The sequence below is a fragment of the Triticum aestivum genome, chromosome 1B (assembly GCF_018294505.1).
Source record: "Triticum aestivum cultivar Chinese Spring chromosome 1B, IWGSC CS RefSeq v2.1, whole genome shotgun sequence".
In the NCBI taxonomy this organism is placed as follows: Eukaryota; Viridiplantae; Streptophyta; class Magnoliopsida; order Poales; family Poaceae; genus Triticum; species Triticum aestivum.
Window position 1 is genome coordinate 577,349,959 of NC_057795.1, and position 13,163 is coordinate 577,363,121.

A 13,163-nucleotide genomic window follows, 5' to 3' on the forward strand; every position below is an offset into this window, starting at 1 on the left:
ATAAACATCTCTACTCCTAATTGAGCAGTACTAAGTCGTCGTTCGTTCGTTCGTTGCCTCCCCCTCGCACGACCTCCCCTTTCACCGATTTTTTTCGCCTCGCACGACCTCCCCCTCCACCGATTTTTTTCGCCTCGCACAACCTCCTCCCTGTCCATCGATTTTCATTAAAAACGAATCAAACCACGATCCGTCTCGCTCCCAAACCCGCCCCTCCCGATCCAATATCCGCTGCATCATCGCACCACATCCAGGCTCTCCCGGCCCCTCTCTTCCCATGTCGTGAGCAGCAGCCGCACCCCACCCACCCCATGATCACGGTGGCGTTCCGGCCCTCCACCCAATCTTCCTCTCCCTCTCATCCTGCCGCCGGCTCCCTTCGCTCTTGCTTGCCTGCTCCCGCTTGCGATATGCCTCCAGGAAGCTAGTATGGTGGCCGTTTATACACAAGGAGGCGCTCCAGCAACATCCCGAGCGGGGTAGGTGTGCCGCTGTAGGGCTAGGGCATCCCCCACCCCTCGCCCTTCCCTATTTTTCTCTCAACTCCAAGCCGTCACCGCCGGCGGCCGTCGCCTCCACCTCTGCTCGACCAGCTTCTAAGTCGCGTGCTCTGGAAAGCGATGACCACAACAGGTATAAGTACTTGTGTTTTTTATTGTGTTCAAAAAAGCATATTGATGCATGTGTGATGTTGATGCGTACGTGATGTCCATGAGAATTCTGATGCAATTTTTGAATGGGAAGGGAAATCTTGAGTATAAGTTGTGTTGTCATTGGGTATTTGATTGACGATCTTTGTTCATGCTTTTCTCAGATTTTAGGCTGCAATTTTCTAGGATGCAATCACCTCACAATAATAATGGGAGATGATTATAGGATGCATTTTTCTAATCCATTCTTTTCCTTAATCTTTTGAATTTGGGCAACGATGACTTTAATATAATGCTAATGATCGAGTGATTGGATGTTTCGTGGTTGCTCCTATGGTGAGGGTCTGAAAGTCTCTTTGATGATGATGTCGCCGACACAGCAGCTGCTGCTTTGTGGATCTGATGGCACGACTCAGGTGCTGACAACGAACCGGATTACTACATGTTGCAAACTGATCACCTAAAGATGTCTATCCTCCATATTGGTTAACATTTGATTCAGTTTCACTGTAGTTGAGTTGTTTGTGTTATTTTCTATACCAAGGCTATTACCAAGTTATGTTGCATGTGCGCTGCTAATTTCGCCATTGTTAATTAGGATGATGCATCTGATAAATTTGTCGTCGTTAGGATTCTGTAGCTAAAATTCAGGCTGATATATATTTTAATTTAGAGTTTTGCAACTAATCTTTTCGTATTCTAAGCTTTACTTATATAATCCCTCCATTCGGAAATAAGTGACATGGTTTTAGTTCAGCTCAAGCCACCATTGACGTGAAGCATATGCTTACCTGGAAGCCTCTCAGTTTTGGCACCTCAGAGAAGATTAATTCGTTGGCACTTCACTGATTAACATATGTATATGCTAGCAGACTGGTTATTCCACTAAACGTTTTCTAACTCCAATTTTTGGTCATCTTCAGCTCTTCCTTGGTCACAGTGGAGGCCTTGATAGGGATAGTAAGGAAGCTTAGTCTCATGAGAAGCGTCCAACACCAAAAGAAAGTTGGTGCCATGAATGCATTTGTGAGTAGTTATATGTCACTGAAATCAGAAGTTGCCATATATACTTCGATTATCAAGTTGTAATCGAAGTTGAACATTTCACTGAAATCCAAGTTGCCACATTTATTTTTGATTATCTAGATGTGATTGAAGTTGAATGCTTTCTAGTGTTTCTTGCATCAGCTGTCCTTACTAATGGGCATTTCTTGTTGTAGCTTCATTCTGATCAATACATCAATGATAGCAACACTAAGTGAGGTTGGGTGCTTTCATATGGACCCTAACCTAGGAAAGAAAATATATCATGTCCAATCCCCTAATAGGTTCCATGTTATATATATATATATATATGAATGATAGACATGCAAACAGGAACACTGTGTTTCTTGGTATAATTTATTGTCCATATCACTTTCTTATCCACACTGGTACTAAGTAGTTTAATGTTGTTCGTTGGATTATATTTTTCCTAAAAATCTATTTGTCACTGATCAGTAGATTATCTGTATATGTTTACTGCCAATTGACTTGAGAGGTCTCGATGGCATTAAACGTCCAGTTTGTGTGGGGACTGGTTGTGTGCTCGGCAGAAAATCTTTATATGGTTATGAACTCCCAATTAAGAACAAGAAGCCAGGTTACTACCTTCACTTTGTGGAGGTAGAACATCAAAATAGAAGAGCACAAAAAGTAAGAAGTCACACAAGCATGTAGATGATTCTTTGTAAGTGAAGACGTATAAGAGGGGGTTGTAGGAACCGACAGATATATAACAGGCGTTGCCCTATTATTTTCTGTAGTTAACATTGAAGGAAATATGCCCTAGAGGCAATAATAAAGTTATTATTTATTTCCTTAATTCATGATAAATGTTTATTATTCATGCTAGAATTGTATTAACCAGAAACTTAGTACATGTGTGAATACATAGACAAAACATATAGTCCCTAATATGCCTATACTTGACTAGCTCTTTAATCAAAGATGGTTATGTTTCCTAACCATAGACATGTGTTGTCATTTGATGAATGGGATCACATCATTAGGAGAATGATGTGATGGACATGACCCATCTGTTAGCTTAGCATTATGATCGTGTCAGTTTCATTGCTACTGCTTTCTTCATGACTTATACAAGTTCCTCAGACTATGAGATTATGCAACTCCCGAATACCGGAGGAACACTTTGTGTGCTACCAAACATCACAACATAAATGGGTGATTATAAAGGTGCTCTACAGGTGTCCTCGAAGGTGTTTGTTGGGTTGGCATAGATCGAGATTAGGATTTTTCACTCAGTGTTTCGGAGAGGTATCTCTGGGCCCTCTCGGTAATACTCATCACTATAAGCCTTGCAAGCATTATGACTAATGAGTTAGTTGCGGGATGAAGTATTACAAAACGAGTAAAGAGACTTGCCGGTAACGAGATTGAACTAGGTATTGAGATACCGATGATCGAATCTCGGGTAAGTAACATACCGATGACAAAGGGAACAAGATATGATTATATGCGGTTTGACCGATAAAGATCTTCGTAGAATATGTAGGAACCAATATGAGCATCCATGCTCCGCTATTGGTTATTGCCTGGAGACGTGTCTCGGTCATCTCTACATAGTTCTCGAACCCATAGGGTCCGCACGCTTAACGTTCGATGACGATTGGTATTATGAGTTTATGTGACATGATGTACCGAAGATTGTTCAGAGTCCCGGATGTGATCACGGACATGACGAGGAGTCTCAAAATGGTCGAGACATAAAGATTGATATATTGTACGACTATATTTGGACACCAGAAGTGTTTCGGAGAAATTTCGGATAAAACCGGAGTGCCGGAGGGTTACTCGAACCCCCGGGGGAACTAGTGGGCCTTGATGGGCCTTAGTGGAGAGAGAGAAGGGCCACAGGAGGGCTGGCCGCACGCGCCCCTTGAGTCCGAATAGGACAAGGGAAGGGGGGCACCCCCCCTTTTCCTTCTCCCTCTCTCCCTCTCCTTCCTCCCCCTCTCTTCCCTTGTTGGAAACCTACTAGGAATAGGATTCCTAGTAGGAATCCTACTTGGGGCGCGCCCCATGAGGGACGGCTGGCCTCCCTCCTTGCTCCTTTATATACGGGGGCAGGGGGCACCCTAGAATACACAAGTTGACAATTGTTTTAGCCATGTGCGGTGCCCTCCTCCACAGATATCCACCTCGGTCATATCGTCATAGTGCTTAGGCGAAGCTCTGCACCGGTAACTTCATCATCACCGTCACCACGCCGTCGTGCTGACGAAACTCTCCCTCGACCTCAGCTAGATCTAGAGTTCATGGGATGTCACCGAGCTGAATGTGTGCAGATCGTGGAGGTGCCGTACCTTCAGTGCTAGGATCGGTCGGATCGTGAAGACGTACGACTACATCAACCACGTTGTCATAACGCTTCCGCTTTCGGTCTATGAGGGTACGTAGACAACACTCTCCCTCTCGTTGCTATGCATCACATAGAGATAGATCTTGCGTGATCATAGGATTTTTTTTTGAAATTACTCCGTTCCCTAACAGTGGCATTCGAGCCAGGTCTATGCGTAGATGTTATATGCACGAGTAGAACAAAAAGAGTTGTGGGCGATAATAGTCATACTGTTTACCAGCATGCCATACTTTAATTCGGCGGTATTGTTGGATAAAGCGGCTCAGACCGACATTACGTGTACGCTTACGCGAGACTGGTTTTACCGACGTGCTTTGCACATAGGTGGCTGGTGAGTGTCTGTTTCTCCAACTTTAGTTGAATCGAGTGTGGCTACGCCCGATCCTTGTTGAAGGTTAAAACAACACACTTGACGAAAAATTGTTGTGGTTTTGATGCGTAGTTAAGAACGGTTCTTGCTAGAAGCCCGTAGCAGCCACATAAAACTTGCAACAACAAAGTTGAGGACGTCTAACTTGTTTTTGCAGGGCTTTCTATGATGTGATATGGTCAAGGCATGATGTGATATAATTTATTGTATGAGATGATCATGTTTTGTAACAAAGTTATCAGCAACTGGCAGGAGCCATATGGTTGTCGCTTTATTGTATGCAATGCAATCGCCATGTAATTGTTTTACTTTATCACTAAGCGGTAGCGATAGTCGTAGTAACAATAGTTGGAGAGGCGACAACGATGCTACGATGGAGATCAAGGTGTCGCGCCGGTGACGTTGGAGATCATGACGATGCTTCGGTGATGGAGATCATGAGCACAAGATGATGATGGCCATATCATGTCACATACTTTGATTGCATGTGATGTTTATCCTTTATGCATCTTATTTTGCTTAGAACGTCGGTAGCATTATAAGATGATCCCTTACTAAATTTTAAGGTACAAGTGTTCTCCTTGAGTATGCACCGTCGCTACAGTTCGTCGTGCCGAGACACCACGTGATGATCGGGTGTGATAAGCTCTACGTTCACATACAAGGGGTGCAGGCCAGTTTTGCACACGCAGAATACTCAGGTTAAACTTGACGAGCCTAGCATATGCAGATATGGGCTCGGAACACTGAGACCGAAAGGTCGAGCGTGAATCATATAGTAGATATGATCAACATATTGATGTTCACCATTGAAAACTACTCCATCTCACGTGATGATCGGACATGGTTTAGTTGATTTGGATCACATGATCACTTAGATGATTAGAGGGATGTCTATCTAAGTGGGAGTTCTTAAGTAATATGATTAATTGAACTTTAATTTGTCATGAACTTAGTACCTGATAGTATATTGCATGTCTAAGTTGTTGTAGATCAATGGCCCGTGCTATCGTTCATTTGAATTTTAATGCGTTCCTAGAGAAAGCTAAGTTGAAAGATGATGGCAGCAACTACACGGACTGGGTCCATAACTTGAGGATTATCCTCATTGCTGCACAGAAGAATTACGTCCTGGAAGCACCATTGGGTGCCAGGCCTGCTGCAAATGCTACTGATGACATTAAGAACGTCTGGCAGAGCAAAGCTGATGACTACTCAATAGTTCAGTGTGCCATGCTTTACGGCTTAGAATCGGGACTTCAAAGACGTTTTGAATGTCATGGAGCATATGAGATGTTCCAAGAGTTGAAGTTAATATTTCAAGCAAATGCCCGAGTTGAGAGATATGAAGTCTCCAACAAGTTCTACTGCTGCAAAATGGAGGAGAATAGTTATGTCAGTGGACACATACTCAGAATGTCTGGGTACCATAATCACTTGACTCAATTGGGAATTGATCTTCCAGTTGATTGTGTCATTGACATAGTTCTTCAATCATTGCCACCAAGCTATAAAGGCTTCGTGATGAACTATAATATGCAAGGGATGAACAAGACTATTCCCGAGCTCTTCGCGATGCTAAATGCCGCGGAGGTAGAAATCAAAAAGGAGCATCAAGTGTTGATGGTCAATAAGACCACTAGTTTCAAGAAAAAGGGCAAGGGGAAGAAGGGGAACTTCAAGAAGAACGACAAAAAGGTTGCTTCTCAAGAGAAGAAACCCAAGTCTGGACCTAAGCTTGAAACTGAGTGCTTCTACTGAAAAGGGACTGGTCACTGGAAGCGGAATTGCCCCAAGTATTGGCAGATAAGAAGGATGGCAAAGTGAAAGGTATATTTGATATACATGTTATTGATGTGTACTTAACTAATGCTCGCAGTAGCGCCTGGGTGTTTGATACTGGTTCTGTTGCTCATATTTGCAACTCAAAACAGGGGCTACGGATTAAGAGAAGATTGGCTAAGGACGAGGTGACGATGCGCATGGGAAATGGTTCCTAAGTCGATGTGATTGCAGTCGGTACGCTACCTCTACATCTACCATCGGGATTAATTTTAGACCTGAATAATTGTTATTTGGTGCCAACATTGAGCATGGACATTATATCAGGATCTTGTTTAATGCGAGACGGTTATTCATTTAAATCATAGAATAATGGTTGTTCTATTTATATGAGTAATATCTTTTATGGTCAGGCACCCCTGCTGAGTGTTCTATTTTTGTTGAATCTCGATAGTAGTGATACACATATTCATAGTGTTGAAGCCAAAAGATTGAAGTTTAATAATGACAGTGCAACTTATTTGTGGCACTGCCGTTTGGGTCATATCGGTGTAAAGCGCATGAAGAAACTCCATGCTAATGGACTTTTGGAATCACTTGATTATGAATCACTTGGTGCTTGCGAACCGTGCCTTATGGGCAAGATGACTAATACTCCGTTCTCCGGAACAATGGAACGAGCTACTGACTTGTTGGAAATAATACATACAGATGTATGCGGTCCAATGAGTATTGATGCTTATGGTGGGTATCATTATTTTCTTACCTTCACAGATGATTTAAGCAGATATGGTTATATCTACTTAATGAAGCATAAGTCTGAAACATTTGAAAAGTTCAAAGAATTTCAGAGTGAAGTGGAAAATCATCGTAACAAGAAAATAAAATTTCTATGATCTGATCATGGAGGAGAATATTTGAGTTACGAGTTTGGTCTTCATTTTAAACAACATGGGATAGTTTCACAACTAACGCCACCTAGAACACCACAGCGAAATGGTGTGTCCGAATGTCGTAACCGTACTTTATTGGATATGGTGAGATCTATGATGACTCTTACTGATTTACCACTATCGTTTTGGGGTTATGCTTTAGAGACGGCTGCATTCACTTTAAATGGGGCACCATCAAAATCCGTTGAGACGACGCCTTATGAACTATGGTTTGGCAAGAAACCGAAGTTGTCGTTTCTTAAAGTTTGGGGTTGCAATGCTTATGTGAAAAAGCTTCAACCTGATAAGCTCGAACCCAAATCGGAGAAGTGCGTCTTCATAGGATACCCAAAGGAAACTATTGGGTACACCTTCTATCACAGATGCGAAGGCAAAATATTTGTTGCTAAAAATGGATCCTTTCTAGAGAAGGAGTTTCTCTTGAAAGAAGTGAGTGGGAGGAAAGTAGAACTTGATGAGGTAGTTGTTCCTTCTCCCTTATTGAAAAGTAGTTCATCACAGAAATCAGTTCCCGTGATTCCTACACCAATTAGTGAGGAAGCTAATGATGATGATCATGAAGCTTCAGATCAAGTTACTACCGAACCTCGTAGGTCTTCCAGAGTATGATCTGCACCAGAGTGGTACGGTAATCCTATTCTAGAAGTCATGTTACTAGACCATGAGGAACCTATGAACTATGCGGAAGCGATGATGAGCCCAGATTCCACGAAATGGCTAGAGGCCATGAAATCTGAGATGGGATCCATGTATGAGAACAAAGTGTGGACTTTGATGGACTTGCCCGATGATCGGCAAGCCATAGAAAATAAATGGATCTTTAAGAAGAAGACCGACGCCGACGGTAATGTTACTGTTTACAAAGCTCGACTTGTTGTGAAAGGTTTTCGACAAGTTCAAGGAATTGACTATGATGAGACTTTCGTAGTGATGCTTTAAGTCTGTCCGAATCATCTTAGCAATTGCTGCATTTTATGATTATGAAATTTGGCAAATGGATATCAAAACCGCATTCCTGAATGGTGTAACATCCCAAATTTTCAATTTGGAATGTTATACATTAGTTCATCACTACATAGCATATTTTCTTGCATTTTGGCTTGATCCTAGAAATTCTACGCAACTCAAGGACCCACAGAGAGAGTTGGGGATTTTGTTATTTTCATATTTGAGATTTGTCAAATTTTGAAAAGTGGATCGTTTGATTTTAATTTTTTTCTTCAAATATTTCTGCTATGAAAATAAAAAGAGAGGGGATAAAATGACTTCCCCAAAATAAAGAAATATTGGACGTTAAATATTAAAATCAAATAAAAATTTTATTCAGAGTTTTATTGCTATTTTATTTGAATTAGGAAAAAAATGCATTTTTCAAAATTGCATTAGAAGCCCAAATAAATGTTCACTTGGTCCGCCTTATTTTTAGAGGACGGGGAAAATTTATTTCAGGATTTTTGGAGTCCATTTAGTATTTCTTTTCTTTTTTTTTGCACAGAATAATTAAAAAAAAGTCAACTGACTTAGTCGGGCCGTACCCGACTAGGACTCCCGCCGACCGTCCTTTATAACCCGAACCCGCCGACCCCCGCAGCCCACCAGCCCACCGCCGCCGAACCCTAACCCTAGCCCAACACCGCCGCCAGCCGCGCCCCGCACCCCGTCGCCGCCACCGCCGCCGGACACCGCCGCCACCACCCGCCGCCTCGCTGCCGACCCCGCCGCCCGCCGGAGTTGCTTGCCGCCCCGCCGGAGTTCCCACCGCCGCCGTCCCGAGGTAGCCGCCGATTTCCGTCAAAAAAACCGTTCGTTTTTAAGAAACCCTAGTTTTTTAGATCGATTTTAGTTTTTTCCGGTTTAGTTATTTAGCGAACGCCCATTCGTACGTTCTTTTAACGAACGGTTTTCATCGTTTAGCCGCAGACAGCGAACGTTCGTTCGTTAGCCTATTCGTCAGTTTTTCTTTTTCTAGGGTTTTCCGCGATTATTTTCGATCGTGATTTCTACCATGTTCTTAGTTTTAGTTTATCTTTTAGCTCGTTTATCGGAATCAGGCGATTCAAGCGCCTAGATCTTCGTCTCGAAGCCCTCTTTTTGATTAATGAACTTGAACAAGATTTTGGTACTGTAAAATTTGACCTAAGTTCAGATTAGTAATCAGATCTTGTTTCTTTCGTAGTTGGAGTTTCGTTGCTTCGTTTGATTTGATTCTTTTTGCAAACTGGAGTTCTTAAGTTGAACTTTCCGGTTAGATATTTTATTTGAGTTTTACCCGTTCTTCTAGTTGAGTGCTTATTGTATGCTTGTTTGTTTGTGATAGAGTACCCGGAGTGCGAAGCGTGCTACTACGAGTCTCTAGGTTTTGCGGATCATCAGCAAGACAAGTAACACTTTGATCATACCTCTTTACTACCCAGTTTTATTGCATTAGATCAATCCTCACATAGTGCATGATTATGATCTGATTAACATGTGGGTTTTGGGAAGTATATGATGTAGTACCTATTCACCTGTTTATTATCAAACCATTGGGAGTTACTTCTACGTTATGCTTATGTTGCTATGGTATGCTAGTAGACGTGGATTGGTTGAGTGTATCCATGACAAATGTGAGTATTGTTAATTAATGGTTAACTTAAGGTGGCTACTTAAATACACATCTGGGTGGATTGAGGCACCTGGGGAACCTAGTGTTGCCTGTTTTTTTGGAAATCCCGGGGTTACCATGTGATTATCCTATGGACTGCCACCCAGGCTCAAAGGGATCATAAGATTATTCATGCTAGAAACTTCCATGTGCAGCCATAAGCTATTATGGGCTCTAGCATAGTTGAGAATGTTGTGTGACCTTCTTAAGTGGTAGACTAGCAGATGCAGGGGATGTAGGTTGGTACTGTCTACCCAGAGTAATGAGTTAATGCTTCTGAAAGACTGTGTCTCGGTCATCCGTTTCTCAAACACCATGTAGTGCGAGAAATCCAATGGACGAGATCGAGTCTTGTGGGGAAAAGTGTGCAAACCTCTGCAGAGTGTACAAACTAATCATGGTTAGCCGTGTAACCGGTTATGGACATCTTGAGTATCTGGTTCTTGGATTATCATGTTGATCTCATCACTCTAAATTAATTTTGTTGGGTTTAATGATGATGTTTAATTGGGATTGAGTTGGAGTAACCTTCTCAATGTTTAACAACCACCATGATAATTAAATAAAATTTATTCCTTTGTTGTAGGGAAAAATTGGCTTTATGCAACTCTAACCATAGAGCTTTCCACCAGCCATACTGCATGTAGTGATAGAAATTATTCTGTTCGGTACTCTATGTGTTACATTGCCAGCATATTCCATGTGCTGACCCGTTTTCGGGCTGCAACGTTCATGTTGCATACTTTTCAGACGCCGAGTAAGGTGCCTTAGGTCGTGGTCTTTCACTTAGTTATGCCGTTGGAGTTGATGGACTCACTTTATCTTCCAATCCTTCCACTGTTATCGATTTTAGATGGCCTTAAGCCATATTATTGTAATAAGTTCTCTTTTGGAGACATTCGATGTAATAAGTGTGTGATTGCTACTCTGTTATAAATCCTCAAGTACTGTGCCTGTCAGCATTACCGATCCAGGGATGACACTAATGCACAGAGATCAGACTGTTTGAGGTCTGGTCGCTACAAGATGGTATCAGAGCACACGCTGACTGTAGGACACGACCACTAAGCTAAAGCCCTAGATCACTACTCTCTTCTCATTTCTGACTCCTCTCCTTTTCTACTTTATAGGATGGCGGATGCAAGGAACAAGTCCGTGCAACCGGATGAAGACACACCTTTTGGACGACACCTGAAGGAAGTCACTAGATACCCGAGCATATGAATATGATGTCTACTGCACAACCAGATGTAGACGTTGTTGGGCCTCCAAGTGCAGAGGTTTGTAGGACAGCAACAAACTTCCCTCAAGTGGATGACCTAAGGTTTATTAATCCGTAGGAGGCGTAGGATGAAGATGGTCTCTGTCAAACAACCCTGCAACCAAATAACAAAGAGTCTCTTGTGTCCCCAACACACCCAATACAATGGTAAATTATATAGGTGCAGTAGTTCGGTGAAGAGATGGTGATACAAGTGCAATATGGATGGTAGATATAGTTTTTGGAATCTGAATTTATAAAAACAGCAAGGTAACAAGTGATAAAAGTGAGCGTAAACAGTATTGCAATGGTAGGAAACAAGGCCTAAGGTTCATACTTTCACTAGTGCAAGTTCCCTCAACAATAATAACATAATTGGATCATATAACTATCCCTCAACATGCAACAAAGAGTCACTCAAAATCCACTAACAGCGGAGAACAAACGAAGAGATTATGGTGGGTACGAAACCACCTCAAAATTATCCTTTCTGATCTATCTATTCAAGAGTCCGTAGTAAAATAACATGAAGCTATTCTTTCTGTTCAATCTATCATAGAGTTCGTACTAGAATAACACCTTAAGACACAAATCAACCAAAACCCTAATGTCACCTAGATACTCCATTGTCACCTCAAGTATCCGTGGACATGATTATATGATATGAATCACACAATCTCAGATTCATCTATTGAACCAACACAAAGTACTTCAAAGAGTGCCCGAAAGTTTCTACCGTAAAGTCAAGACGAAAACGTGTGCCAACCCCTATGCATAGATTCCCAAGGTCATGGAACCCGCAAGTTGATCACCAAAACATACATCAAGTAGATCATGTGAATATCCCATTGTCACCATAGATAAGCACGGCAAGACATACATCAAGTGTTCTCAAATCCTTAAAGACTCAATCCGATAAGATAACTTCAAAGGGAAAACTCAATCCATTACAAGAGAGTAGAGGGGGAGAAACATCATAAGATCCAATTATAATAGCAAAGCTCGCGATACATCAAGATCGTATCACCTCAAGAACACGAGAGAGAGAGATCAAACACATAGCTACTGGTACATACCCTCAGCCCCGAGGGTGAACTACTCCCTCCTCGTCATGGAGAGCGCCGGGATGATGAAGATGGCCACCGGTGAGGGATCCCCCCTCTGGCAGGACACTGGAACAGGGTCCCGATTGGTTTTTGGTGGCTACAGAGGCTTGTGGCGGCGGAACTCCCGATCTATTGTGTTCCTCAATGTTTTTGGGTATATGGAGATATATAGGCGAAAGAAGTCGGTCAGGGGAGCCACGAGGGGCCCACGAGGGTGGAGGGCGCGCCCCCTACCTCGTGGCCTCCTCGAAGCTTCCCTGACTTCAGCTCCATGTCTCCTGGATCACGTTCATTCCAAAAATCACGCTCCTGAAGGTTTCATTCCGTTTGGACTCCGTTTGGTATTCCTTTTCTTCGAAACACTGAAATAGGCAAGAAAACAACAATATGGGCTAGGCCTTCGGTTAATAGGTTAGTCCCAAAAATAATATAAAAGTGTATAATAAAGCCCGTAAACATCCAAAATAGATAATATAATAGCATGAATGCTTCATAAATTATAAATACGTTGGAGACGTATCAAATCCCCAAGCTTAATTCCTTCTCGTCCTCGATTAGGTAAATGATAAAAGAAAGAATTTATAAAGTGTGAATGCTAGCAGGTGCACAAGTTTGATCAATGATAATTTCAATCACCTTTTCTAGCATGATTATATGTCATAACAGTAGTTCATCTCATAAAACTTCTCAAGATCAAGTAACAAGCTATTCACATGTTAAAGCATAAACCATAAACTTTCTTGAAAACTAGAAAACTTCATTCTCAGTCATCAAACAATTACAATTCATCTTATTTTCATGAAGGGTCTATGTCAGAGCTTTGATTTAGCAAACTCCGCATACTCAACTATCATATAGTCTTCCATGATTGCTACCACTCAAAGCATATTCTTAGAACAAATAGCATCCATCGAACACAGAGAAAGATAGGGGCTTAGTGTTTCGCCTCCCAACTCACTTATCATATAGATAATTG